Source organism: Mustela lutreola, chromosome 8 (assembly GCF_030435805.1).
Source record: "Mustela lutreola isolate mMusLut2 chromosome 8, mMusLut2.pri, whole genome shotgun sequence".
Classification (NCBI taxonomy): Eukaryota; Metazoa; Chordata; class Mammalia; order Carnivora; family Mustelidae; genus Mustela; species Mustela lutreola.
In genome coordinates this window covers 22,398,484-22,425,195 of record NC_081297.1, presented here as the reverse complement: position 1 = coordinate 22,425,195, position 26,712 = coordinate 22,398,484, and the positions used below count along the sequence as shown (strand labels likewise).

The window sequence follows — 26,712 nt, the reverse complement described above, 5'->3', positions numbered from 1 at the left end:
CTTTTGCTGGAGAAAGTTTTAAATGAATGACTGCTTTTGTTTTTATATTTTATATCTTGAAACTTCTGCTTCTGATGCCCAGCAGGGCCATCATAAATAGGACAGGACAGATGTTCAACTGAAGGCGGCCCACAAAGAATCAATTAGCAAGAACTTATTCTTTTTAGTATCTTGGTATTATCTTAGCACTTTCCCAAGCCCCGCTGAGACAAGTGATTTCTATGGAGGATTGTTTGAAGCAGCCCATTCCTTTCTGTGAACTAAACTGGAACATCAAAAAGCTATGCAGTTAGTGTTTATTTTACTGTGCATTAGACACCATGCTAAGAGTAAAAGAGAATGGTAATAACATTCTTAAGTGATCTGTCATCAGCCCTTTTTTTTTCTTTTTTAAAGATTTTATTGTTTTGACACAGAGAGAGAGAGCACAAGCAGGGGGAACAGCAGAGGAAGAGGGAGAAGCAGGGTCCCTGCTGAGCAGGGAACCCATGAAGGGCTCTATTCCAAGACCTGGGATCATGACCTGAGCCAAAGGCAGATGCTAACTGACTAAGCCACCCAGGAGCCCTTTATCAACTCCTGCTCAAGTTAATGACTCCTCCATCTTTGAAACACTCTACATGGTCTATTCTCTCTTGGTTTGCTCCACTCTCACTGACTTTCCTTTCCAACGTATCTACCTGGTATTGCTTATCTCCTTGATCTTTGAGAATTGAGTCCTTGGTCCTTTTTTTTCTACATCTATACTAGCTCCCTTGGAGATCTCATATAGTCTTGGGGTTAAAATATCATGCTGACAACTGCAGAATTTATATCTGTAGTCCAGACCTTTTTCCTACAGTCTTATATGTCTAATTGTCTCCATGACATTTGTACTTGGATCTCACACTTTACATATTTAAACAGAGTTCCTGATTCTCCCCAGGACTTGATCCTCACAGAGTCTTCTGGGATCAGGTAAATGCAACTCCATCTTTCCAGTTGCTCAGGTCAAAAATATCGGACTCCTCTCTTTCCCTTACCTTTAACTCTTCTCTGAATCTTTCATCCCAAATACAATCTACGAGTAAATTCTATTGGTTCATATTTGAGCTATGTCAAGATTCTGATGCTTTCTACCGCTGTGACAGCTCTGATCCAAGCCACGTATCACATTTTACCTGGATTATTGCAGTAGCCTCCTGTGTCACGCCAACTACTATAACATAACTCTAAAACCACAGCGGCTTAGTGCAACAAATGTTGATTATTTGCTCACATAACAGTAAATGAATGAAGGGACTCTGATCTACATGGTCTTTAGGGATCCAGGATTCTTCTATCAGATGGATCCTTCTTTCCCTGCAACGTGGAATTCTCTACTGGATTCTCCGCATGTGGCAGAGAATGTGGGCAGGGTGTGTGTTTTCTTACAAGCCAGGACCGGATGCAGCATACATTACTTCTGATTGTTCTCCATGGGGTACATCAGTCACATGGTGCCATTTGCAAGAGAATCTAAGAAATTGCATTGCAGTGTGTATACAGGGAGGAAATAAGGTTATTTGGTGAACACTTAGCTGTCACCTGGTATCCTGTTAAATAAAAGTACCAAACTGCATTACTGCTCAAAACTTTCCAATGGCCTAACTTCTCACTCAAAAAGAATAAGAATAAGAATAAGAATAATAAGAATAGGAAGAAGAAGGAGGAGGAGGAGGAAGAAGAGGAGGAAGGGGACACTTGGGTGGCTCAGTCGGTTAAGCCTCTACCTTCGGCTCACGTCATGATCCTAGGGTCCTGGGATCAAGCCCCACATTGGGCTGCCTGCTCAGCGGGGGGCCTGCTTCTCTCTCTCTCTCTGTCTGCCTCTTTGCCTACTTGTGATCGCTCTCTCTCAAATAAATAAATAAAAACTCTTAAAAAAAAAAAGAAGAGGAGGAAGAAGAAAAAGCTAAATCTGTAACTTGGGTAAGAGATCTTCCATGAACTGGCTACCATTACCTTTGTCACTTTATTTCCTACTCTTCCCCTTGTTTGCTCCTCTCCAGCACACTGACTTCTTTGATGGTCCTTGCATGTGCTAGGCATGCCCCCATCTCAGGGTCTTTCCACTTGCTGTTTCTTCTGGGTGCAGTGTTTCTTCCTAGCTATCTGCATGGCTTTCTGCCTTAGCATCTTTTTATCTTGGCTCAAATGTTGCTTTCCTTGCGAGTCCATGCCTGCCTGCCCAATTTGAAACAGTAGCCGTCAACCTCAGTACTCCTTACCCTGCTTCCCTGGTTAATTTTTTTCATAGTTCTTATCACTTTGTATTTTATGATATATGTACTTTGTTTCTTGTGTCCATCCTAATAGAATGTAAGTTCCAGCAGAATAGGGATCTTGTTTGTTGTATTCACTGCTGTAGCCTTGGCTCCAGAGGTAGTACGTGGCATTTGGAAGGTTACTGAAAAATAATTATAATAAGCATAATTATGCAAATACAACAATAATACAATCTAATCTTTTGAGTAAGTGAATTCTCCATTCCCAAGGATTTTAAATCAAGCTAGGAACACAGACAGACAACTGTAACATCTCATTACAAGATACAAATACTAATTGTTAAAGAAACAAAAGATATACTTGTTCTGCCTGGAACCTGAGGCTTCAAAATGACAGTGTTGGACCTGCGCAATGAAGAGTGAATAGGAGTTTTCCAGATGTTAAGGGGCATTCTATGAAGAAAAATAGCACAAACAAAGACTTGGCAACAGGAGAATTAAGACATTTGGGTAACAACTGAGGAATCAGAGGTGTCTGGAGGTGGACAGGTGTGTATATATTTAAGAAGGGGGATATTAATCTAAAATGTTAGGTTAGTACAAAAATGTTTGGTATTTTAACATTTGGATTTGGATTTTACTCTGTTGGCCATGAGGAGGTTGGCAGTCTCTAGTAGGAGTATGATGAGTCTAGGTGTGCATGTGTGAAAAATAAGCTTGATGACTGAAGGGCAAGTGACAGGGACGTACGTGAGAGGCTGCTCTGATACTCCAGACAGAAATGAAAACCTGACCTAAGAGACTCAACAAGGGCTCAGATGCACAATTTTAATCAGTCACGAAGCTCTCATCTAAATTGCTTGCTTATAGTCTCCTAGTGGAAGGTGTGAGAAGTCTGCCCAAGTGTGGCTAACACTGAGAGCACAGAGATCACTAGGAACACTGATATTGACTGAAGCTAAGCATTCTACACCTCTATCCACGTAAAAGCTGTCTCTAATGCTGTCCATGGCCATGATAGCAAAGTCCTCAAGGTCTGGATCTCAGCTATCTTCTCATAAAGATATGACTTTGTGATCAAAAGAACATATGATCATTTATATTATTAAGTGTTCACACATTACTTGGTTTTGAATTTGGTCCTTGATTCCTCAGGCCTGTTTGGCTTCACTCAAATGAACATCAGGATCTCTAAATGATTTATGTCATTATTGATTTTATTCCCTACAATTCAAAAAGTATTGATTCCCTATAATGTTCACCTTACAAGGGCCCATAAGACACACAAATATGACTAAGAGAAAAACATTTGAACCACAGCTTCTATCTATCACTGTCTTGGTCCATTACAAGCATCTCCTTAATGAAGTGATAATCAAAACCTGTGGGCATTGTAAATAATACTTTAATAGGATTGCTTCCCCATCATTAAACCATTTGTGTTTATATTCACCTTCCAAATCTGAATTGAATAATTTCCCAAAGATGGTCTTTTTTTGTTGTTGTCCTAGAATGCTCTGAAATTTAGCATGTGATGTTGGATATAAAAGTTGCATGTGTGTGCGCACACTCTTCTGCCATGGCTAAGGCACAAGACTGATGAGCAGCTAGGCTACAACCAAGTGAGTACTAAGGAACCAAGACCATCCATCACTTTCAACTGACATAACATGTTTATCTCTCTAGACAGTACAAAATCCAGAAACAACTTGTTTTGTTTTTTCAGTGATAGATGCTGCTTCTTATTAATGATTTTTTTTCTCTGTCTGACATACGTGTATGTTAATAGTGAAGAAATGTGAAAGCCCAAGCTTCCTGGGAAAGTGCACATTTGTAAAATTCTCTCATGTAAAACATTATGAAGAATGTGTCTTTTCCCAGCACTGGAGAAATTGGTGATCTAAAGCATCTGAGCTAGGATTGTAATTCCTCTGTGAGTTCATTTCACGCTGAGTAGTAGAACTTGATAAAATATATTTGACTAAATTCTGGGCATTGGTGGTATTTCATTTTTGTGGGTGTTCTTAGCTTCACTGGACTTAGAAATAGCTTTGTTCTCAGAGTGTAAATAACCGTTTTCTCGTAGCCTTCTCATCCTTTATATTTCCTCTGCAAACCCTTCCTCAACCTGGTGTCAGCTTCTCATTCTACATCTGTCTGTCCCGGTTCTATGAAGTAAGAAACTTTTGGGGGGGAATCTTGAACTTAGGGGTCTTCATTAGCGTGGCTGTACCTGTTTCTTTTTCAGATTCACTTCTCATTTTAGTAAAATCATTCAGTCGAAAGGTTTTTTGGTTTGTTGGGTGCTCATTTTTTTTTTCCTTTTCTGGAAGAAAATGACTTGGTTCTCAAAAGTTAACCAGAAGATTTTTTTCCCCCCTTGTTATAAGCCTTCTGGAGAAAAAGGAGGGTGTAGTAGGAGGCATATGTGCATTATTCTAGAGTAGAGTCTGAACAAAGAAAATACTCTCCATAGCAAAATGAACTTGTTTAATAGTCGTTCATTTTGGGGAAAATGCAAAGTTTTATACTTTGTTTTGAGATGACTTTGACAGCCTCAAGAAAATAGGTGTCGTCATAAGCCATAATCGTTGGTGTGGAAGCATAAACAGATGATTGTCAAGGAGGTTGCTGAATCTCAATGGGAATGGGTCCAAGAATCAGGCTGTTTTCTAAAAAAATGTCAGCTTTACTGACGTACAATAAAAATACAAAGTTGCAAGATGTATAAAGTATATTTTGTGATGATTTGATATACATACGTATTGTGGAAGGATCCTCCTCATCTAGTTCATTAATAAGCCCATCATCCTCCATAGTTATCTGTTTTATTTTTTCGGTGAGGACATTTAAGTTCTACTCTCGTAGGAAACCTTAAATTATACAGCACAGTATTATCAACTATTTTCACCATGTTATACTTTCGACCTGCAGAACTGACTCATCTTGTAGCTGAAAGTTTGTCCCCTTTTACCAGCCTCTCCCTATTCTCTAGCCCCTGACAACAACTTTTCTAAGCTTTCTAGGAGTTTAGCTTTTTTTCTTTTTTGGCTGTTATGTTGGATGAAGAAGGTTGAAGCAGATGAACCTGAAAGAAAGAGGTTTTTTTGGGAATGCAAGCGATCCTATAGATTGTTCCTAAATAGAGTTTCAAAATCCACTATGGCAAAAGAAATGTCTTGGTAAAATGTATCGGTATCAAATTTCCATAATATATAGCCCATCTTCAGTGTTCTTATGAACTGCTGTGCTTCTTAATAAAATGTTCACTGTTCAGAGAAAGACAATTATGATATGACCTCACTGATATGAGGAATTTGCAAAACAAGTGGAGGATCTTAGGGGAAGGGAGGGAAAAATGAAACAAGGTGAAACCAGAGAGGGAGACAAACCATCAGAGACCCTTAATCTCGGGAAACAAGCTGAGGGTTGCTAGAAGGGAGGGAGTAGGAGCGATGGGGTAGCTGGGTGATGGATATTGGGCAGGGTATGTACTATGGTAAGCAAAAAAAAAAAAAAGAAAAAAGAAAATAAAATGTTCACTGAGTTATTTTGGAAGTGATATTTATTGAGCACTTACTATGAGCCAGGCACTGTTCTAAGCACTGGAAGTATGGCGGAATATAGCAGTACGTGAACACAAGAGTTGTGATGTTATTACATCACATTTTTAAAAAAAGATTTTATTTATTTGACACAGAGAGAGGTCACAATTAGGTGGAGTGGCGGGCAGAGGGAGAGGGAGATGCAGGCTCCATGCCAGACGGAAAACCTGACATGGAGACTGGATCGCAGGATCCCAGGATTATGATATGAGCTAAAGACAGGCGCTGAACGGACTGAGCCACCACGGTGCCCCTGTAATGGGAATTCTTGTACCTTTCCCTATTGGGTTCATAAGCCATTAAAGCCGTTGATAGCTCTCCAAAGGTAGATGTACTGGAATGCTCCTCAAAACTGTGACATTTGGAGTGCCCACACGGAAGTTCCTTTCAGTCAAGATGGTAAGGGATTAACCCTATCCTCCATGCATTCCCACGCCAGAGAGATTTTAAGACCACATCTATGCAGTCATCTGTGAACTTTTTGACTGAAGACCATGCCGTGATATTTTTGAACACCTCTTCTAAAATATATGTATATGTAACCCTACAAATGGTATTTTAAAACATATACAAAACAGAAATTGTCAAGTGATGAAATAATAACAATAAATGTGAATAGAAGTTACAATATTCTCTTCTGTAATCTCAACAGATCATTTCGTTGATTCCTTTAATCTCAGCATTTAAATTGGTAGAAAGCTGCCACAGGAGGACAATGTTATCTCTGGGTATAGATGTTTATGGAGTTTTCCTTCCTATACAGAAGAATTTTAGACAGGTTTCTAAAAATTTATAACAACAATCCAGCTTCAATTCCTGGCATATCAGGTAGTCAGAGCAAATGAGATCTCTTTATTCTGTATCTCAGGAACTGTTAGAGAGTCTGGTCTGGATTTTACTGTACTTTCATCTCATGGGACAGTTTAAAGCAATTCATGTTTGAGTCGTAATCTAAGGCTCTTCTCAGCTGCTGTTACCACAGAGGGATTGAAGGTATGTGGAGATACTGAGTCCCTGGTCCCGTCCAGTTGTAGGCAGGCATGTTCAAGATCCTTTGGAGGGATATGTGTGAGTCGGAAAAAGTATGGCCCAAAAGATAAATTGATCATTCATTTTCTGGATTTTCTAATATAATGTCACCAGAAAGTTAGATGGATATTTTAGATGACTTTAATATGCTGTAGAAATTATTCAAAGAATTTTAACATATGTTCTAAGCACTTTTTAAAGAATTTATTTATTTGAGAGAGAGAGAGAGCATGGTAGGGAGGGGCAGAGGAAGAGGGAGAGAGAAACTAGTAGATTCCACATTCAGTGTGAAGCCCGACTCTGGGCTTGATATCACGACTCTAAAATTACAATCTGAGCCAAAATCAAGAGTCAGATGTTCAACAAACTATGCCACCAACGCATCCAGCATTTTTTTTTAGATGATTATTATCCAAAAAAACCCCACAGAATATATTGTTATTGATGATACATGCATTTAGCAATGTCTGTCATGTTATTAAATATTCTTTTTTAAAAAATATTTTATTTATTTACTTAACAAAGAGAGAAAGAGAGATTACAAGTAGGTAGAGAGAAAGGCAGAGAGAGAGGGGGAAGCAGGCTCCCCGCTGAGCAGAGAGCCTAGTGTGGGGCTCGATTCCAAGACCCTGAGACTATGACCTGAGCCAAGGCAGAGGCTTAACCCACGGAGCCAACCAGACACCCCAAATATTCTTAATGAAATTACTAGCAGGAAACTTTCTCTCCCCTGAAAATGAAAAGTACAGTAGGGTAACAATAATCTTCTTTCTTTAATTTCCATTTCATGAATAATTTTGTTATTTTTTTGTGGGAAGCCAAATGTTAAATTTTATGGTTAGATCATCTTGTATCAAGAATTTAAAAAAAAAACATTTTGTTCAAAATACTGACATTTTGGGGCACCTGGGTGGCTCAGTGGGTTAAACCTCTGCCTTCAGCTCAGGTCATGGTCCCAGGGTCCTGGGATAGAGCCCTGTGTCAGGCTCTTGGCTCAGTGGGGAGCCTGCTTCCTCCTCTCTCTCTGCCTGCCTCTCTGCCTACTTGTGATCTCTCTTCGTCAAATAAATAAACAACATTTAAAAAAAATACTGACATTTTTATTAAGGAGTTTACTTTAAAGATTCCTTAGACAGTGTGTTTTAAAGATTGCCATTTGCCATGAAGATTGTCAGACTGAGAAAAATACTTGGCTTTGAGCGTGCGTGCGCGCGCGTGCGCGTGTATGTGTGTGAGTGACTTTATAACGGGGCTACATAACTGATATTTGCCAAGGGATATATAAGGATGTATCTTTTTACATCTTTGAAAATATTAAAGATGTTTGAAATATTTCCCATCCAAAAACCTTCTCTTGATCCCTCATATCCCAACAGTTCCTGTCTCATTTCTTTAATTTCCTCACTAGCAAACTTCCTTGAAAGTTTGACAATACTTTGTCTTCTCATTTCCCATTGAACTCACTCTAGTCTTTCCCCTCATTCCACACCTGTTTCTTATCCATGCCCTCGATGTTCTCCCTGTTGCTAAATTCATTGGTGAATCCTCAGTCCTCCTTTTACTGACTGAGCAGCCACATTTGACCTCACTGGTTGCTCCCTTCTCTTTGAAACTGTGTTGGGTACCTGGGTGGCTCAATTGATTAAGAGTTTGCCTTCAGCTCAGGTCATGATCCTGGGGTTCTGGGACTGTGCCAGGCATTGGGCTCCCTACTCAGTGGGGAGCCTGCTTCTCCCTCTCTGCTTATGCCTCCCCCTGCTTGTGCTCTCTCTCTCTCTCTCTCTCTCTGTCAAATAAACTAAACTAAACTAAAATAAAATAAAAAGAAACTATGTCTGTAGTTGGTCACTAGAATATCCTTCCCTTTATGTTTTATTTCTGTCTCACTGCACTGCTGCTTCTCTGTTTTCTTTGCTGCATTCTACTGAGTTTGTGACCTCAAATATTAGAGTCTCTCAAGGTATAGTCTTTGGATCTCTTCTCTTCTCTGTCTATATTCACGCACTTGGGTTTTCTCATCCTGAACCAGAGATTTGACTCTCAAAAGTATCTACTTTTCCTTGAAGCCCTATGTTTCAAAATATCAACAACTCTACCTTCAACGTAAGTCTGAATTTTGAGCGATCAGTGAAATGTTTTTGGTCCAAGCTGCCATCATCTCTTACTTGGTTACTGGAATAGGTTTGGAATGTGTCTCCCAGCTTCCCCTTTTGCTCTGTCATCATCCCCTACCCCTGCCCCAATAATGACTTACAGTTTCACTCAGAACAAAATTCGAAGTGCTTACCATGGGAAATAATATTCTCAGTGAAACAGCCTTTTTACCCGTTTCTTTGCATCGCTTTCCAAGTCTTGGCCTCACTCAGTCTACTTCAGCCAAACCTAACCTCCTTGTGTCATCCCTGATCATGCTAAGTCCTCCTGGAACTTGGCAAAGGGTGCTGCTTTTGCTGGAAGCACTTTCATCAGATAGCCTGGCGGCTTGCTGTCTTACTTCATTTAGGTTTTCTATCCATTGTCACACCACCTGGTCCAAGAGTCCCTCCCCGAACCTCCATCGAACATAGGAGCTCTGCCAGCCTTTTAATTCCACTTTATCCTCTGACTCCCTTTTCTTCTCCTTCGAGCACATATCAATATTAATTACCTATTGATTCAGTTGCTTGATTGTTGCCTTTCTTCAGTAGAAGGTAGGCTCTGTGGTAACAGGGATTTTGCCTTTGTTTTTGCAGTTACAGTAAGGACTACCTGCCTACAGCAAGCGCTCAATACTGTTTTCAGTGACTGAATGAATAGAAGAGATGGGAAATGGCTTTCAGGGTATTGGCCGGAAGCATTTCTTTTTCTTATGTATAATCTATAAATTGCTGGTGTGGGTATATGATTAATCAATGCTATGCCTCTTTACCCGGAGAATTCTTTGCTTCTCTGAGGAGCTCATTCAGGGTAATGCAAGGGTCATTCCACATGCTTTTTGCTGGAAGAGTCTTTTCCTGCTTAGACTTCTAGTGGAAAACCAGTCCAGCCCCGTGAGAAGGGTGATTGCTGTGAAACTTGTCTCCTACTCCAGTGATTGTGGGTCTGGCATTGAACAAGGCCATCACCCTTTAGTTACTTCTTCACAAAAGCAGGATTTATTTTCAACCCTATCCACTTATTTTCTGGAGCCTAGTTCTGTAGTATCATTGTTTTATTTTACAGGAGGATGCTGGGGAAAGGTGTACAAAGTGCTCAAAAACAAAGATATATTAGAAGTAGTTCTGCTGTGGCCAAATTGTCTGAATCTGACTTTGAAGTCGATATTTTCATTGGATATTTAGTGCTTATCAAAATCATTTGCAGCCAAAATAAAATGTCAGTTAGAGGCACACATTTTACCACTACAAATTTAAGATTTCATAGGATTTTTGTGATCTATATCTCTTCAGAGTACGGTTTGACAGAAATTAAATTAAATCTGCCATTTCAAATAAATCCTGAGGATGGAAAAATTACAGATGATTTTTAATATTTGATAAATATATGTTCTTCTCTAGTAGTGAATGCTACTATTGAAATAAATAATAATTTTAAAAATTATTGGAGATAAACATTGTTTTCAGTAAAAGATATCATTAAAGAGAATGACATGGAAGCCCTACTAAATATTACAACAGTAAGATGATTAAAATTCTCCATGTGATTATCATAAATTACAAAATTAATATAAAGATTAGTGGGGCTTTTGGTTATTTAATTCATTAAAATATTCCACATTTAGTAAATGAGGTGTTTGCTAGAATTTTTGTGATATATCATAAAATAAGTTAGAATAGTCAAATATCCTTGTATGAAACTTTTAATTTTAAAGAATATAAAATATTAGTTTCAAAAGGAAACCCAGAGGACAGAACATATTACTATATTACTATAGCACATTCTATAAAATTATATCATTTTTAACTTAAAATAGCTATAAAGTTAATAAAAAAATTTTAAAGAAAGAAATTGGAACACTCTGATACATAAATTACATTTATATTTCATGCTTTTTCCAGTCCTTACCTCAATCCAAACATTTTTTAATAGGTATAATCATGTTATGTGCAATTTGATATCTGTGATTTTAACATAAAATTATATATATTTTCATATCTTACAGTGTAATCTTTATAAGTATCATTTTTATTGATCACTATATTCCTTTCAGTGGATTGCTGTAATTTGCCTAACTACTTTTCTCATGCTGGACTCAGTCACATTTATTTGCTTCCTGAGAACACACTTGAAATATTAAGTTATAATAAATAACTCCCTATGTGGTATGATTGGAGTAGGGCTGAAAAATATTTCTCATTTCAAAATATCCATACAAAGTTATTATTCATTCTTATACCTTGGCCTGAACCAGTTAGCATATTAGTTCCACCCAAAATATGAGAAATACATTTTGAATGGAGAAGACATGAACACACTGAGTGTTTGAGCCTAGGCTCACTCACCCTGGGGTACCGAGCTGTGGGTTGACACTGAGCACAGGCTCTTGTGTGAGAATCAACACCCCAAAGGGTCAGTGAGGATACCTCATTTGCAGTATAAAATTTATTTTGGGGTTGAAGCATACAAACTATACAATTTGTGTAGAGGTTAGCTTTGTAACCTTTGTAGAGGTTACTTTGTGTAGAGTTAGCTTTGAGGTTAGCTTTAGACATGGAAAGAAACTGCAGATGAAAAGAGATGACTGTAAGTGTGTTTTTCCTGTCTTGGGTTGGAGGAGCTTTAGGGAGATGTTACTGATTCACAGTGTGTATCCAGTGTGGGTAGAAGAATCATAAACTGACTTGACCAGAAATTGAACACAACACAGGAACATGACTGTGTTGAACATGAACACATGAACATGACAATGGTGCCAAATCAGTAAAGTCAGAGCCACACCTGTCAGTTCTGTTGTTTGTCATTATGCCATGCAGAAAATACTACCAACTGGCAAGGTGATCTTTTTTCCCCCCCTAGATTCTTTCATGGTCCAACTGACCAAGACATTACTAGATTAAGGGTTCCTCTAAATTGTAAGGCAGTACACGAGGAGCAATAGGATTCCATTTTCCATTAGTGGGCTGTATTATAATTTAGAAGCTAATTTTTGTTCACTAAATTGAGCTATGACCGTTTATGACCAAAATGATAATACCCGGTTTTAAGGATTTAATTGGAGCAATGAAGTAAATTGTGAATTTCATGAGTTGTTAATTATGTGTATAAATGTAGCAGTAATTATGTTCATTCATTCATTCACTCGCATTATAATAATATTCATATTCATAGCAATATTCTTTGAGGTTTTACATGTGGCATGCTGTAGTCTGGGGGATATCATACTGAACAAGACAAAGTCCCCATTCTAATGCAGCTTATAGTATAGCGGAGTGAGATAAATGCTAAACAAGTAAACATACATATACAAAATTTAAAATTTCAGCTTGCACAGGAAAAACAAAAGTAAGCTAAGAACACTATAGAAAGACCTGTTTTATTTATTTCCTTTTTATTTTCAGTAGGCTGCATGCTTCACATGGGGCTCAAACTCACTACCCTTGGATCAAGAATCACATCCTCTACTGACTGAGCTAGGCAGGCACCCCCAGATCTGTTTCATATTAGGTGGTCATAGAAGGTCGGAAAACCAGAATCATGACCTGAAGACAGGAGAGGACAAGTCTGCAGGTATGTAGAAGGACTTCTACTTGGAAACATAGCAAGTATCCAGTGTTGAGGTGGAACATTCTGGGTATTATCTGGGGGAAGAAAGAAAGCTGGTGTGCTAGGGCAGAGTGGATGAGGAGGACACTTCCATACAATAAAATGTTGTGTGGGGGGGTGCAGGGTATGGAGGGTGTAGGGCTTTTAGACCACTGTAGTGACTTTGGCTTTTACATAGGAGGAGATAAGAATCCATTACAGGGTTTTCACCAGATGAGAGATATGCTTGGGTTTGTTTTAAAGGAATCACCCTGCAGTGTGGCAAATAAAAATGAGAAGAAAAAAGGGAAACTAGAGAGCGATTTTATGCAGAGACGATAACCATATCTTTGAGATAATGGAAGTGGTCAGAATCAGGATATGTTTAGAAGGATAAGTGATAGGTCTTCTGTTGGATTGAGCACCTAGTGTGACATTGAGAAGACAAGGATGACTAAGGCATCTGGTCTGAGCAAATGGGAAGATGAGATTGTCATTTAGTGAGATACAAAGTGTTCCAGGAGAAGCAGCCCTTTAATCCATTTTGAGTTCATTTTTGAGTACAGTATCAAGTAGGGGTCCAACTTTATTCTTTGGCATGTAGATACCCAGTTTTCCCAGCAATGCTTGTTGAAATGACTGCCCTTTCCTCACTGAAGGTCCTAGAATCCTTGTCAAAATTATGTAAGCACCTATGGGAGGATTTGCTTCTGGGCTCTCTCTTCTGTTGCACTAGAATGCATGTCTGTCTTGATGACAGCACCAGAGCTTGGATCAGTATAGTGTTGGTAGAAACTATTGAAATCAGCAAGTGTGAAACTTCTAAATTTGTCCCCCCCCCCAAATTGTTTTGGCTGTTCAGGGTCCCTTGAGATGTTCAATGAATTTTAAGATGGAATTTTCTATTTCTGCGGAAAAAAAAAAAGTCTTTGGGATTTTGATAGGGATTTTGTTGTGCATGTAGATCCTTTTGTGTAGTATTGATATCTTAATGATATTAAGTTTTCCAGTCCATAAACATGAATGTCTTTCCATTTATTGGTGTCTTCTTTAATTCTTACAGGAACATCTTGTAGTTTTCATTCTTCTCCTCCTTGATGGATTTTTTACTAAGTATTTAATTCTTTTGTGATGCCATATTATTTTTTATTTTTAAGTTTCTTCTCCAGATTTATTGATATATAATTGGGGGAGAAAGATTCTCTCAGGGAGAGCAGGAAGAGAGAATCTTCAAGCAGATTCCCCGCTGAGCATGGAACCTGATACTGGGCTTGATGTCACGCCCATGAGATCATGACCTGAGTCAAAAGCAAACATATACTGTTGTGTATGTTTAAGATGTACTATGTGATGATTTGATGTATATGATGATTACTAGAATAAGGCTAGTTAAAACACAATTTGTTGCTATTTTAAGTGGAATGGCATTCTTTTTTTTTTTTTAATTTGTAAGTTTTTAATTAACATATAATATATTATTAGCCCCAGGGGTACAGGTCTGTGAATCACCAGGTTTATACACTTCACAGCACTCACCATAGTGCATACGCTCCCCAATACTGGAATGGCATTCTTCATTTGATCTTAGCCAAAAGGCTGAGAAGCGATTGGAATGGCATTCTTAATTTCCTTTTTGGATTGCTCATTGTTACTGTATGGAAATGCAACTGAGTTTTGTTGAAACATTTTTTTCTCCCATATAATATCTCTAAAAATCCTGAAAAACTATTGTCCTGTAGAGCACAGTTCAGAAAATATTGCCCAAAGGGACATACTAATTTTTGTTGTTGCTGTTGTTGCAAAGTCTTTCTTTAAATGTATTTGCTTTTCCATATCATTTGGGGGAACTTTGTTTATGTCACTTTTCACACTTATGATAAATAGTATTCTTATTTATTTTGAAGGAAAAGGCTCTGGAGAATTTGAATAATGCCTGTCGTCAAATAAAAGGTGATTTATGCATCTGCCAGAATTCCCCATTTACCTTCATCTCATTAATTCAAAGGACAAAAGTTTAAATCTAAGTTCTACTGTATGTGAACTATATGACTTTGAACATCTTGCTTCATGATTCTGAGCCTAAACTTTCTAATCTGTAAAACAGAGTAACAATGCTAGAATTACTTTTGTTCTAATCAAAGGACACAGATATGTCTATTTCACTGAGGGAGTGTTTTAAATTGGAAATGAAGAATGTGTATTGCCTTTAGACTCTGCTATTGGTTCTTTTTTTAAACTGAAGTATAGTTGACATACAATGTTGTATTAGTTTCAGGTGTGCTACATAGTGACTGGGCAAATCCATTCATCATTTAGTACTCACTACGGTAATTGTAGTTATCACCTTTCACCCTATAATGTTATTTCAGTATTATTGACTATATTCCCGTGCTATAATTTTTATACCTTAAACTATTTAATAACTGGAAGTTTGTATTCTTTAATCCCCTTCACCCATTTTGCCCATCCTTCCCCTCCCAGGCCCCTCTCCTCTGGCAACCAGGAGTTTATTCTCTACTTATAAGATTGTTTCTAGGTTGATGTTGTTGTTTTTTTTAAAATTTACACTTTATTCTTTCTTTTGCTTTCTCAGTGTTCCAGGATTCATTGTTTATGCACACACCCAGTGCTCCATGCAATACGTGCCCTCCTTAATACCCACCACCAGGCTCACCTAGCCCCCACACCCCTCCCTTCCAAAGCCTCAGTCTGTTTCTCAGAGTCCTTTCTAGTTTTGCGTGTTTGTGTTCGTTTGCTCATTTTTTAAGATTGTATTTATTTATTATTTGAGAGAGAATGAGAGAGAGAGACAGCATGAGAGAGGGGGAGGGTCAGAGGGAGAGCAGAGCAGAGCAGGGAGCCTGATGTGGGACTCGATCCTGGGACTCCAAGATCATGACCTGAGCCGAACGCAGTTGCCCAACCAACTGACCCACCCAGGTACCCCTGTTCATTTTTTTTTTTTTAAAGATTCTTTCTTTTTAAAAGATTTATTTATTTATTTGAGAAAGAGACAGTAAGGGGAGGAGCAGGGAGAGAGACTCTTCAAGCAGACTCCCTGCAGAGTGCGGAGCCTGACACCGGGCTTGATTTCATGTCCACGAGATCATGACCTGATTAAAAGCAGGAGTCAGGGTGCCTGGGTGGCTCAGTGGGTTTAAGCCTCTGCCTTCAGCTCAGGTCATGATCTCAGGGTCCTCGGATTGAGTCCCGCATCCGGCTCTGTGCTCAGCGGGGAGCCTGCTTCCCTTCCTCTCTGCCTGCCTCTCTGCCTACTTGTGATCTCTGTCAAATAAATAAATAAAAAATTCTTAAAAAAAAAAAAAAGGCAAGAGTCAGATGTTCAACAGACTGAGCCACCCAGACATCCCTCATTTGTTTTGTTTTTTAAATTTCACATGTAAGTAAAATCATATCATATTTGCCTTTCTGTGTCTCACTTATTTCACTTAGTGTGATATTGTCTAGTTCTATCCATGTTGTCATGAATGGCAAGAGCTTATTCTTCTTTATGGCTAAGTAATATTCCATTATATAAATAGATCTATCTCACATCTTCCTAATCCATTCATTTATTGATGGACACTTAGGTTGCTTCCATATCTTGGCTATCGTAAATAATACTGCAGTAAGTGTAAGGGTACATCTATCTTTTCAAATTGGTGTTTTTGTTTTCTTTGGGTAAATACCCAGTAGCGGATTACTGGATTGTGTGGTATTTCTGTTTTTAATTTTTTGAGAAAACTCCATACTCTTTTTTACAGTGGCTGTACCAATTTACAGTCCATCCAACAATCCTTGAGGATTCCCTTTTTACCACATCCTCACCAACATTTGTTATTTCTTGTCTTTTTGATTCTAACCATTCTGACAAGTGTGAGGTGATAAATCATCGTGGTCTTGATTTGCATTTCCCCAATGGTGAGTGATGTTGAACATCTTTTCATGTGTCTGTTGGCCATCTGGATGTCTTTCTTGGAAAAATGTCTGTTCAGGTTCTCTGTTCCCTTCCTACTCAGACTTTTTTTTCTTTTTCTTTTTTTTTTTGATGTTAAATTGTATGAATTTCTTGTATATTTTGGATATTAACCCCTTATCAGATAAATAATTTACAAATATCTCCTCTCATTCAGTTGGTTGCCTTTTTGTTTTGTGGGTGGTTTCCTTTGCTGTGCAAAAGCTTTTTGGTTTGTTATGGTCCCAATAGTTTATTTTTACTTTTGTTTCCCTGGCTTGAGGAGACATGCCCAGAAAAAAGCTGCTAAGGCTGATGTCCAAGAGATGACTGCATATATATATATATATATATATATATATATATATATATAAAGGGAGTTTTATGGTTTCAGCTTACATTTTAGACTTTTATTCATTTTGAGTCTATTTTTGTGTATGGTATAAGAAGGTAGTCTAGTTTCATTCTTTTGCATTGCTATTCAATCTTTATGTCCTACGTTATAATACTAGACTTAAAAAATTATTTTTTCATTCATGGAAAAGTGAGATACATGCAAATTATAAGGTCTAATAATATCATTAATTCATTTCTATTATTTAGGCTTGACTATTGCTAACCTTGTTAATTTCTCTGAAATGGTCTGACAGCTGATATTTGAAACACAAAATGAGTGATATTTTCTGTGGTTGGGGAGTTGAATGAGACATTCCAAAGCATGATCGCTAAGAAACATTGTTTGAGCAAACCATTAAGGAAGAAAGAATCAGAACCTTGGCTTGTTGGTAGCAACCTTCCCTTCTCTTCCTTATAAAACTTTAACCATTTTTCTATAGCCCTATGCACTGTGTGAGAATAAACTCATTGTTAAGGATAAAACACCCCCGGTGCACTTGAAATCATTGACTACAGAGGCTTGAGTCGAGGTTTTTTTCTCTTTCTCTTATTCAAACCTGTAGAACAGATTTACCCTGAAATATTGTAATTATTCTTTTCTTTAATCTCAGTTCTCTCAGGAAAGTTTAAGCTAACTTCTTATCACTAGCCTTAGAGGTGGCATTGCTATTATCTTCACGGTGATAACGTGCTTTCTGCCATACAGCATATGGTTGCAGTCACTTCCCTAAAGGGCTTATTTCCTAAGCAGGAAAGTCCATTCCCTTGTAAAATGCCTTAATGAGAAATACCGGCAGTGTGCAATTACTCATTCCTTGACTCTGGTTGGAGGCAGGAAGTAAAGAGATTTTAGTTCCCTGAGAAGTATTATTGTTAGAGGTGGAATCAGCCCTTGTGTCTTTCTGTGTTTCTTATGGGTACGCTGGTGTCTGGCCTTTTTTTTTTTTTTTAAAGATTTTATTTATTTATTTGACAGAGAGAAATCACAAGTAGATGGAGAGGCAGGCAGAGAGAGAGAGGGAAGCAGGCTCCCTGCTGAGCAGAGAGCCTGATGCGGGACTCGATCCCAGGACCCTGAGATCACGACCCAAGCCGAAGGCAGCAGCTTAACCCACTGAGCCACCCAGGCGCCAGCTCTGCCTCTTGTTCAGGCTCAGTGAGAGGGCAGAATTCCCTAATTCCACACCATCGGTTCCTTGAACTCACCAAAGCCCTCAGCGACAGCAGGCTTCAGTAATCATCTGTTGTGTCTCTGTCAAAACCACAAATGCTCAGGAATGTGCTCACCTTTTTTTCCTTTTATTTGTGTATTTGCTCATTTGCTCAGCAATATCAGTAAGGCAATCCTGGAGACAGAGATTAAAAAAATATATAATTTCTGACCTCAAGAAACCCTCAGTCTGTTAAGGTGATAAATATATAATTCCATTATACTATGATTATGACTAGGGCACAGAGGAGGGACCTCTTACCCATGAGGGGGAGGGAGAAGGTTGACTTGACATGAAACGGTAAGTGCAGTATTCCGAATTTAAGGAGTGAAGTTTAGAATCCTAGGCATTGCAGATAGCTTAAAAAAAGCACAGGGCAAAAGCACAAGGCAGTTTTGGTGGTGGTGTTTGAGGATGGATATCATTCAGGCAGCTCCCCTTGAATGTGTGCTGTGAGTGGTCAGGCTGCTGCCGGATCTTGGTCAGTGAAAGAGTGGGTGCTTCCTGCAGCTTCCTGTAGCTAGATGCTCTTGGAATTGAACTGATGTTCTGACAGGGTGTCAGTGTCCAGGTCCACTTACAGAAAGGGGCTGGAATCCTACTCTTGATTCTCTTGCATGAATCTCCTGGAGAGATCAGACTTACAATGATGACTCCCGTGGTTTCTGCATCGCCTGGTGTCTACACGCCTTGTAGATTGTCAACATCTCACTGAGATGAGGTCTTCTCACATGGTGTGGATGACATCCTTCCCCTGAGATGCATGGCTCTACTCTTACTCCCTGCAGGCCTCCTTCTGCCTCTTCTTAGGTGAGTGTCCTCCTAAGTCCCACATAATGGCCAGCTGGCAGACATAGTCCCATACCTCAAGTTATACCTGGGTCTTCCCTGGATGGAGATTGTTCCAGAAATAAGTTATCATTTAAGACTTTGTTTATTTATTAAAGATTTTATTTATTTATTTGAAAGAGAGAGGGAGAGACAGAGAAGAGAGCGTGAGCAGGATAAGGGGCAGAGGGATAAGCAGGACCCCTAGGAGCAGGGAGCCCAAAAGTGGAGTCCCAGGACTGTGGGATCATGACCTGAGCCAAAGATAGACACTTAACTGACCCACCAAGGTGCCCCTCATTTCAGACTTCAAGGGGAGTTGAGGACATAAAGGGATTATAAATGGTCAGTAGGAAAATTAAAAGAGTAGTGAAGAAGAGAAACTGAATGCTAAAAGTAGTAAAGTGGGGCAATGTTGATATATATTACTGAAATCTACATAATCAAAATGATGGCTCCAAAGCTTTCCATGAAGGGATATGGATGCACTGGTTGTCTGGAAAGGCAGATGGTAACTGTGGCTTAACAAATGTATTTTGCAATAACGATTAAAAAAAAATCTATCCTTTTTATAAACTCCATCATTAGATCTCTCAATTACAAAAATACTCTTGTTGGTAGTGGCCATTTACCTTTTTGGTATAGTCTGAACACATTCTCGGGGACCAGGGCTCACCCCAATGTCCTGCCCGGCCTGGGGATCGGGCACATATGAAACCTAGAACTGCCAGGATCCCAATTCCCACAAGGCTCATCCACTCAACCCAACATGACCCACTTAATGGAAAGAAGAAAAAAATCAGACACGCTAATCATTTGATAACAATACAGTAGAATTAGTCACAGCCTCACACCTGTGGCAGGATTGGTAAAACTCAACCAGGTGAAATCCAGACCATTAGGAATTCGCTTTGGGACAACAAGACAGCTGTTAGGGCTCAAAGTTGCGAGTCTGCTCTAATAGGTTCCTCTTGCCCCAGACACAAACATTGGGTTATCTACTCGAGAATTTTGTGCACTTTTTTATGAGTTTTCCCACAGAGTTACCCCCCCTCTTTTTTGTCAGTTACAAGATGCTAATATGCTAATGTTGGCCTAGACGGGGATCATAAATATTCAAATCAATTCCATGTAGTGCTTGTTATGTGCTTGGCTGTAGCTCTAATAAAAGATGAGTAAAACACATTCTGATCCTCAGAGAAGCAGGCTAATTGCTTGGGAGGAATGCTAAAATGTAAACGTAAAATGCCTTATGTTTACAGGGGAATTACACCTTGAAATACTGAAATGTGGTGGAAATGCAGGACAAAGGACTCCAATGAGCATCCCAGATAAGGAATTTTAGTATTTATGTGTCCATAGCAGATCACGACACTGTGGCTTCATGGTAAGACAGAAAGTTTTTGTGAACGGACTGAGACTTCAGTGGCTTTAAAGAATGAATGGGAGCATGGTAGACAGACTGGGGCTTGGGAAGATATTTTAAAAGGAGAAACAGCCGAGAGTCTCAGAAGGCTGAAGGAAGGTAGTGAGGCTATCTCCTTGGATGGCAGATGGGGAAAGATAACGGCACATCATGTTATGGGCAAGTTGTGGGAGGCCATGAAGATGAGATATTTGCTCTTTATTCTGGAGAAAACTGGAAATCACAATTATTTGAGCACAGCACTTGTGAGTAGGTACATTTATTTGCTAATTTCTTGAAAATAAGGAGGTCAAGAAGTACTAACTTCCAGTTGTAAAATAAATAAGTCTCAGGGGCTTGGGTGGCTCAGTCAGTTAAGCATCGGACTCTTGATCTCAGCTCAGGCCTTGATCTCAGGGTCATGAGTTCAAAGCCCCATGTTGGGCTCCATGGTTCTCATGGAGTCAACTTAAAAAAAAAATTAAAAAATGAAAATAAAAAAATAAATAAGTCATGGAGATATAATGTATACCAGGGGGCTATAGTCAATAATATCGCAATTTTTTTTCATTTTATTTTATTTTATTTTATTTTATTTCATTTCAGTGCTCCAAAATTCATTGTTTATGCACCACACCCCATACTCCATGTAATATGTGCCTGTATTGCAAATTTGGAAGTTGCTAAGGAAGTAAATCCAAAGTGTTCCCATCACAAGGAAAAAAGATGTAATCTTGTACAATGACAGATGGCAAATAGACTTAAATGTGATCATTTTTCAGTGTATACATACACTGAATCATTACATTGTACATATGATTCTAGTATAATGCCATGTCTCGACTATACTACAATTTTTAAAAAGTATGTTAGACCTGGATAATAGAGAAGGCAAGGAGAGAGGTTGATGGGATGATAAAGCAATCTGGGGAACATAAATATTCTTTATTAATTAAAGTTGTGACAGCAAGAACAGAAATGATCAGAAAAAAATAATAGCTAACACAGATCCACTAGGATGTGGCAGACACATTTCTAATTCTTTTATTATATTACTCATTTACTCCTTGCAGAAACTATGTGGTATGTACTATTATAATAATCCCCATTTTTATAGATGAGGAGACTGGACAAGAGGTCATGTAACCTTGTCATGGCACATAACAGCCTGGATCCCACCAGGCATTGACTACACAGTCTGTGCTCTTGGCTGCTAAATCCCGTTGCCTTTGGGGTGGGTAAAGGGGTATTTACGAAGAAATGTACGTAGTATTTAGAAATGCTATATTGTATGTGAAGACAAGCAGCAACATCTCTGTCCCTTGCATAGCTTTTAGTAACTGTTTATTCAACATGTTGTATCATTTGAGTTAAGGGTAGATAATGCATGTTTAAAATGGAATGATGAGAGATAAATTTTTAAATGTCTTCCTTTGATTTGTCTTTCAAAGGGTAGAGATATCTTAAATCTGCTTATTCCAATGCCTCCAAAATGATAGACATTTATATATTTTTAGATGTAAATGTGTTTTTTGAGGTGTTTTCAGAAAGGCAATTGAAAATGTAAATAGTTGACACATACTGTATGCAGAATGCAAATGAAGACTTCTATACATGTTAGGTTGATTTTGGGTTACATAGCAAAACCCGCACATTTTCCTTTATAAGGTGAGCAATTTGCCAAAACGCTTTTGGGTAACTTACTAATTCAACAATAAATAGTCTGCCTTAATATTTATTGTAATATGAGTACTCAGTCCTTATGTCTGAAGATAGAAAAAAATCCATGGAGAAAAATGTTTTTTACAACTTCTCTGGCTCTTACTCTTTATTTAAGTGGTGCATTGTACTTCTAAAGCAAGGACAATCTCACACTTGACATCTGTTATTAAATATGTGGTTTGCACCTTTGTTGGGGGTACATTTTTAAGCTGTTTCATAAAAATGCTAACAATTTTATACTAATAACTAATCAAAATAATGGAAATATAGAGCATTTTAATTAATGTCATATTTGATTGGACTTGTTCTGAGCTTAATGATGGAACAGATAAGATATTAAAGACCTCAAAATGAACATTTCATTGGTCTTGTCCAAACTATTTCTTTTAACTTGGTATTTAGTTTGAAACATATTTTATTTCAACAAGGAAGTACAGCAGGGATGTATTTATTTCTTTCCACATGAATGCGTTGACTTTAATTTTTAAAGAAAAACCAAAAATGGGACGCCTGGGTGACTCAGTTGGTGAAGCATCTGCCTTTGGCTCAGGTCACAATCCCAGGGTCCTGGGATCAAGTCTGACATCTGGCTCCCTGCTCAGCGGGGAGCCTGCTTCTCCCTTTCCTCCCCACTCCTGCTCGCGGTCACTATCTTTCTAAAATAAATAAATAAAATCTTTGAAAAAGGAGGAAACCAAAGATGACCTTATTATTATGTAATGAAATATAATAGGTCTCATTTTTAAGAAAACTGAATTTTTCATTTGCTGCATTGAGATATTTGGACATGACAGACATTCCAGAGCAAAGGTTCAAGTTCTTGCTTATATTTATTGTTATTTGCAAGGGAGGACAATGATATAAAAGACTTTTGACAAGAAGGGCTGGTCTTTCAGAAAAAAAGCCTTTTCTTTCCAGGACTTTTAAAAATTTGCTTTGGGAGGGGGGCACCTGGGTGGCTCAGTGGGTTAAGCCGCTGCCTTCGGCTCAGGTCATGATCTCAGGGTCCCGGGATCGAGTCCTGCATCGGGCTCTCCGCTCTGCGGGGAGCCTGCTTTCCCCTCTCTCTCTCTCTGCCTGCCTCTCTGCCTACTTGAGATCTTTCTCTGTCAAATAAATAAATAAAATCTTAAAAAAAAAAATTTTGCTTTGGGAGCACCTGGATGGCATAGTCAGTTGAGCGTCTGACTCTTGGTTTTGGCTCAGGTTATTATCTCAGGGTCATGGGATCCTGCCCTGCAAAGGGCTCCAGGCTGGGCAGGGAGTCCGCTTGAGATTCTCTCTCCTTCTCTCTCTGCCCTCCCCTCCATCCCTGTATTCTCTCCATCCCTGCCCCTGCTCTTTTTGTTTTGTTTTGTTTTGTAAGTTCTATTGGTGGTTTAAGTTTGGCTTATCTTACCTTACAGAGTCAAATTATTCCATTTCCCTGCAGGATTACATGTTTTAATAAATCATTTGTAAAAGATTTTCTTTTCTTTTTTTTTTTTTTTTAAAGATTTTATTTATTTATTTGACAGAGAGAGATCACAAGTAGGCAGAGAGGCAGGCAGAGAGAGAGGAGGAAGCAGACTCCCTGCTGAGCAGAGAGCCCGATGCGGGACTCGATCCCGGGACCCCGAGATCATGACCTGAGCCGAAGGCAGAGGCTTCAACCCACTGAGCCACCCAGGCGCCCCAAGAGGTTTTATTTTCTGTGTGAATGACTTCAGGGTCCTATCACAGGCAGATAGAACAGGCAAAATGACCTTCAAAATTGCTTTCAGGTCAGATGCTAAACTGATTATTTATAGAGTCTAAAGTCACTAGAATTACCTAGCATAAGGAAAGAAAGAAAAAACAAAACAAAAAATGTGTTTATTTCCAAATGGTATTCATTGTATATTTACTCAAACAATGATTTCTAGGATTTAAATAGAAGTATTTTGCAGAGTAGATAATTTTGTGACACAGAAATGAAAACTGGCCCAGATTTAGAGGAACCAAAAAAAAAATAGTCTAAGTTGCTATATCTATTGCTGACTTTCTAGTGATTTTAGATCTTAAGATAAGAATATAGTTCATTTCTGCACGTGTAGAACATTAAATTATTAAATAGAAAAGTGCAAAAATTTAGCTATGACCTTATTGTCAAGGTTATGTGGGGCTACATGACCTGGTGAGTATAAAGTGCATGAGAAGAACAATAACTTAGAATCAACAAATAATATTTCTGATTATAAAAATAATATAAATGCAATATAGATAATTTGAAGGTATAGAGACATAGAAGAAAGAAAAAAAAACTATAACATGCAACCTGGAAATAACTTTTGTTTACTCTGTTGTATTCCTTCCAGTATTCTTTATTTTCACATATGAATGCAACTGATTTGGATCATATTTAATTAATGTTTTATTCTTTGTGCATTTTTTCATCTAATGTTCTATCAGAAGCATCTCATTAAAATTCTTTGAAAATTTAATTTTTAATAACAGAAAAAAATCAAGATATAATTCATTTAATGAATCTGCTTTGATATTTAGTTTATTTCTACTTCATCCATGTTGCAAATAATGCATTAATAAACACCTTGATAAATCTTTATCATTGCTGTCTTATTAATTCTGTAGAGTTGATTCATAGGACTGGAACTACTGGGTTATTTACTTATTTAATCATTTGTGCAACTAATATCCTTTGAAAACCATCTTTGGGCTATGAAACATTTTTTAGTATTTTGATACATATTATAACATTGCTATCTAGTGTGGTTATACCCATTTATTGGTGTTTATTCCAATACCTCCCTCCTGGTATTTATGCCCTTGGATAGTCCCTTCCATAATGAATAGGGTTGACCTGGGTAAACCAATAGGATGTTATGGAAAGGAAGGTTAGTCAGAAAGGACATTGTGGTATCTGCCTTGCCCCCTCTTGGCTCACATGCTCTGAAGGAGCCAGGTGCCATGCCATGGGAACACTTAAGCAGCCCCAAGAAGGGGTTTTGTAGTGAGAAACTGATGCTCCATCCCAAGAGCCAGCAAGGACCTGAGACCTCTAGCCAGCAATTATATCAATGTGCCCTCTCTCAAGCATCCTCTAGGCCCACCCAGCCATCAGATGGCTGCAACCCTGGCCAGCACCTTGATGACTACCTCCTGAGAACTCTTGAGCCAGAACTGCCAAGTAGCTAAGCCACTACTTGATGCTTGACCCTCAGAAACTGTGTAGGATTATAAGTATTTGTTGTTTCGTTCTATTTTAGGACACGTTGTTACACATCAATAGATAAATAATACCCATGCCTACCAGCAGTTGGCATAGTCCTTGCTGACTTTGTCATTTTTGAGCTAATTGGGCAGATAAATGTTATCTTCTTGTTTTATTTTAGGTGATTTCCCTGTGATTAATCATATTTTTTTTTCACTTCCAGTGGTGATTTATGTCTCTTCATGGATTTTAAAATGAGAGTTTCAGTTTTTTCCTTCAATTTCCATTAAGAACCCAGTACAACAGTATAAAGGTACAAATAGGAGCCACTAGAAAACCTCAAAATGCATGATTAAAGGATTTTGCAAGAATAACAAAGGGTCAATATTGAGACAAAAACTAACTCCTAAAGATGCAGTTTAACATTTCTCCTGGTACCCTCTTGGATCATCAAAGCAGCTGTGGCAGATCATATATTCCAAAATGCCAGAACAATATTTCCTATCTACATGCTCTTCCTACAATATGAATTTGACATTCCTTCCATTGAGTGGTTGGTTCTATAATGTACATCACTTTGAGCCTGGAAGAATAGAGACTGTGTAAGTTCAAGTGAAGATATGTGAGTTTGGAAGTTAGATCGTAGAAGATGCTATAGTTCCTTCCTGATTCTCTTTCGATGCTTCCTGTTGGAACTTAGCTACTCTCTTGCAAGGGAGTCAAAACTAGCCCACATGGAGAGATCACTTGTGGGTTTTCCAGCCAACAGTCCAATGGAGCAGCTCCTAGTCAACAACCAGCATCAACTGCCAAATATGTAAGTGGAGATGCCTCCAGAAAATTCTAGCTCTGAGCCACTGAGTCAACCCCCCAACCCCCGCCACTAATCTTCGAGTCTTCCCAGATGAGGCTGTAACCATCCTGGAGCAGAAGCAAAAAAATCTACTTTGCCATATTTGAATTCCTGACCTATAGAATTTGTGAGCATAATAAAATAATTGCTTTATGTCTCTATGTTTTGGTTTGCTATGTAGCAATCGTAACTGGAACAGCAACCATATAAGGACAAGTAGGTTAGTCAGATGTTTTTATCACCATTTTACTTGTGGAAATACAAGTAAAGAGAGAGAGAGAAGTGACATTCTCAGGGTTTCCAAATAAATTAGTGTCAGTTCAATAGTGGACTGTTTTCACCACAGGATATGCTTTTAAAGATATAACTAGTGATAAAAATAATAATGGAAATATTTTATACTCAATGATTCATTCAGAAAGATTTATTGACTAGTACTAGCTTACATGCAATAGATGAGGTTTTTGTGGTAGAATAGTGAGCGAAAAGAAGGTATGGACTCTGTCTACCTGGGAATGACAGGCCAGCACAGAAGACATTTATCAGATAAT

At 38.4% G+C, this 26,712-nt stretch overlaps 1 long non-coding RNA gene across 3 annotated transcripts in view; it reads left to right on the top strand.

Annotated features, from left to right (window-relative positions):
- LOC131839893 (uncharacterized) overlaps positions 1-26,285 on the top strand; it is a 48,797-nt gene extending 22,512 nt beyond the window's left edge. Inside the window, exons 2-3 of one of the 3 annotated variants that reach the window (XR_009357061.1) lie at positions 12,418-12,586; positions 25,532-26,285. This is a non-coding gene — a long non-coding RNA (uncharacterized LOC131839893). Of the gene's footprint in view, positions 1-12,417; positions 12,587-18,859; positions 18,978-25,191; positions 25,338-25,531 lie in introns of those variants that run through there. The other 2 variants (XR_009357063.1, XR_009357062.1) reach the window with 2 other exon arrangements.
- The last annotated feature ends 427 nt before the right edge of the window (positions 26,286-26,712 follow it).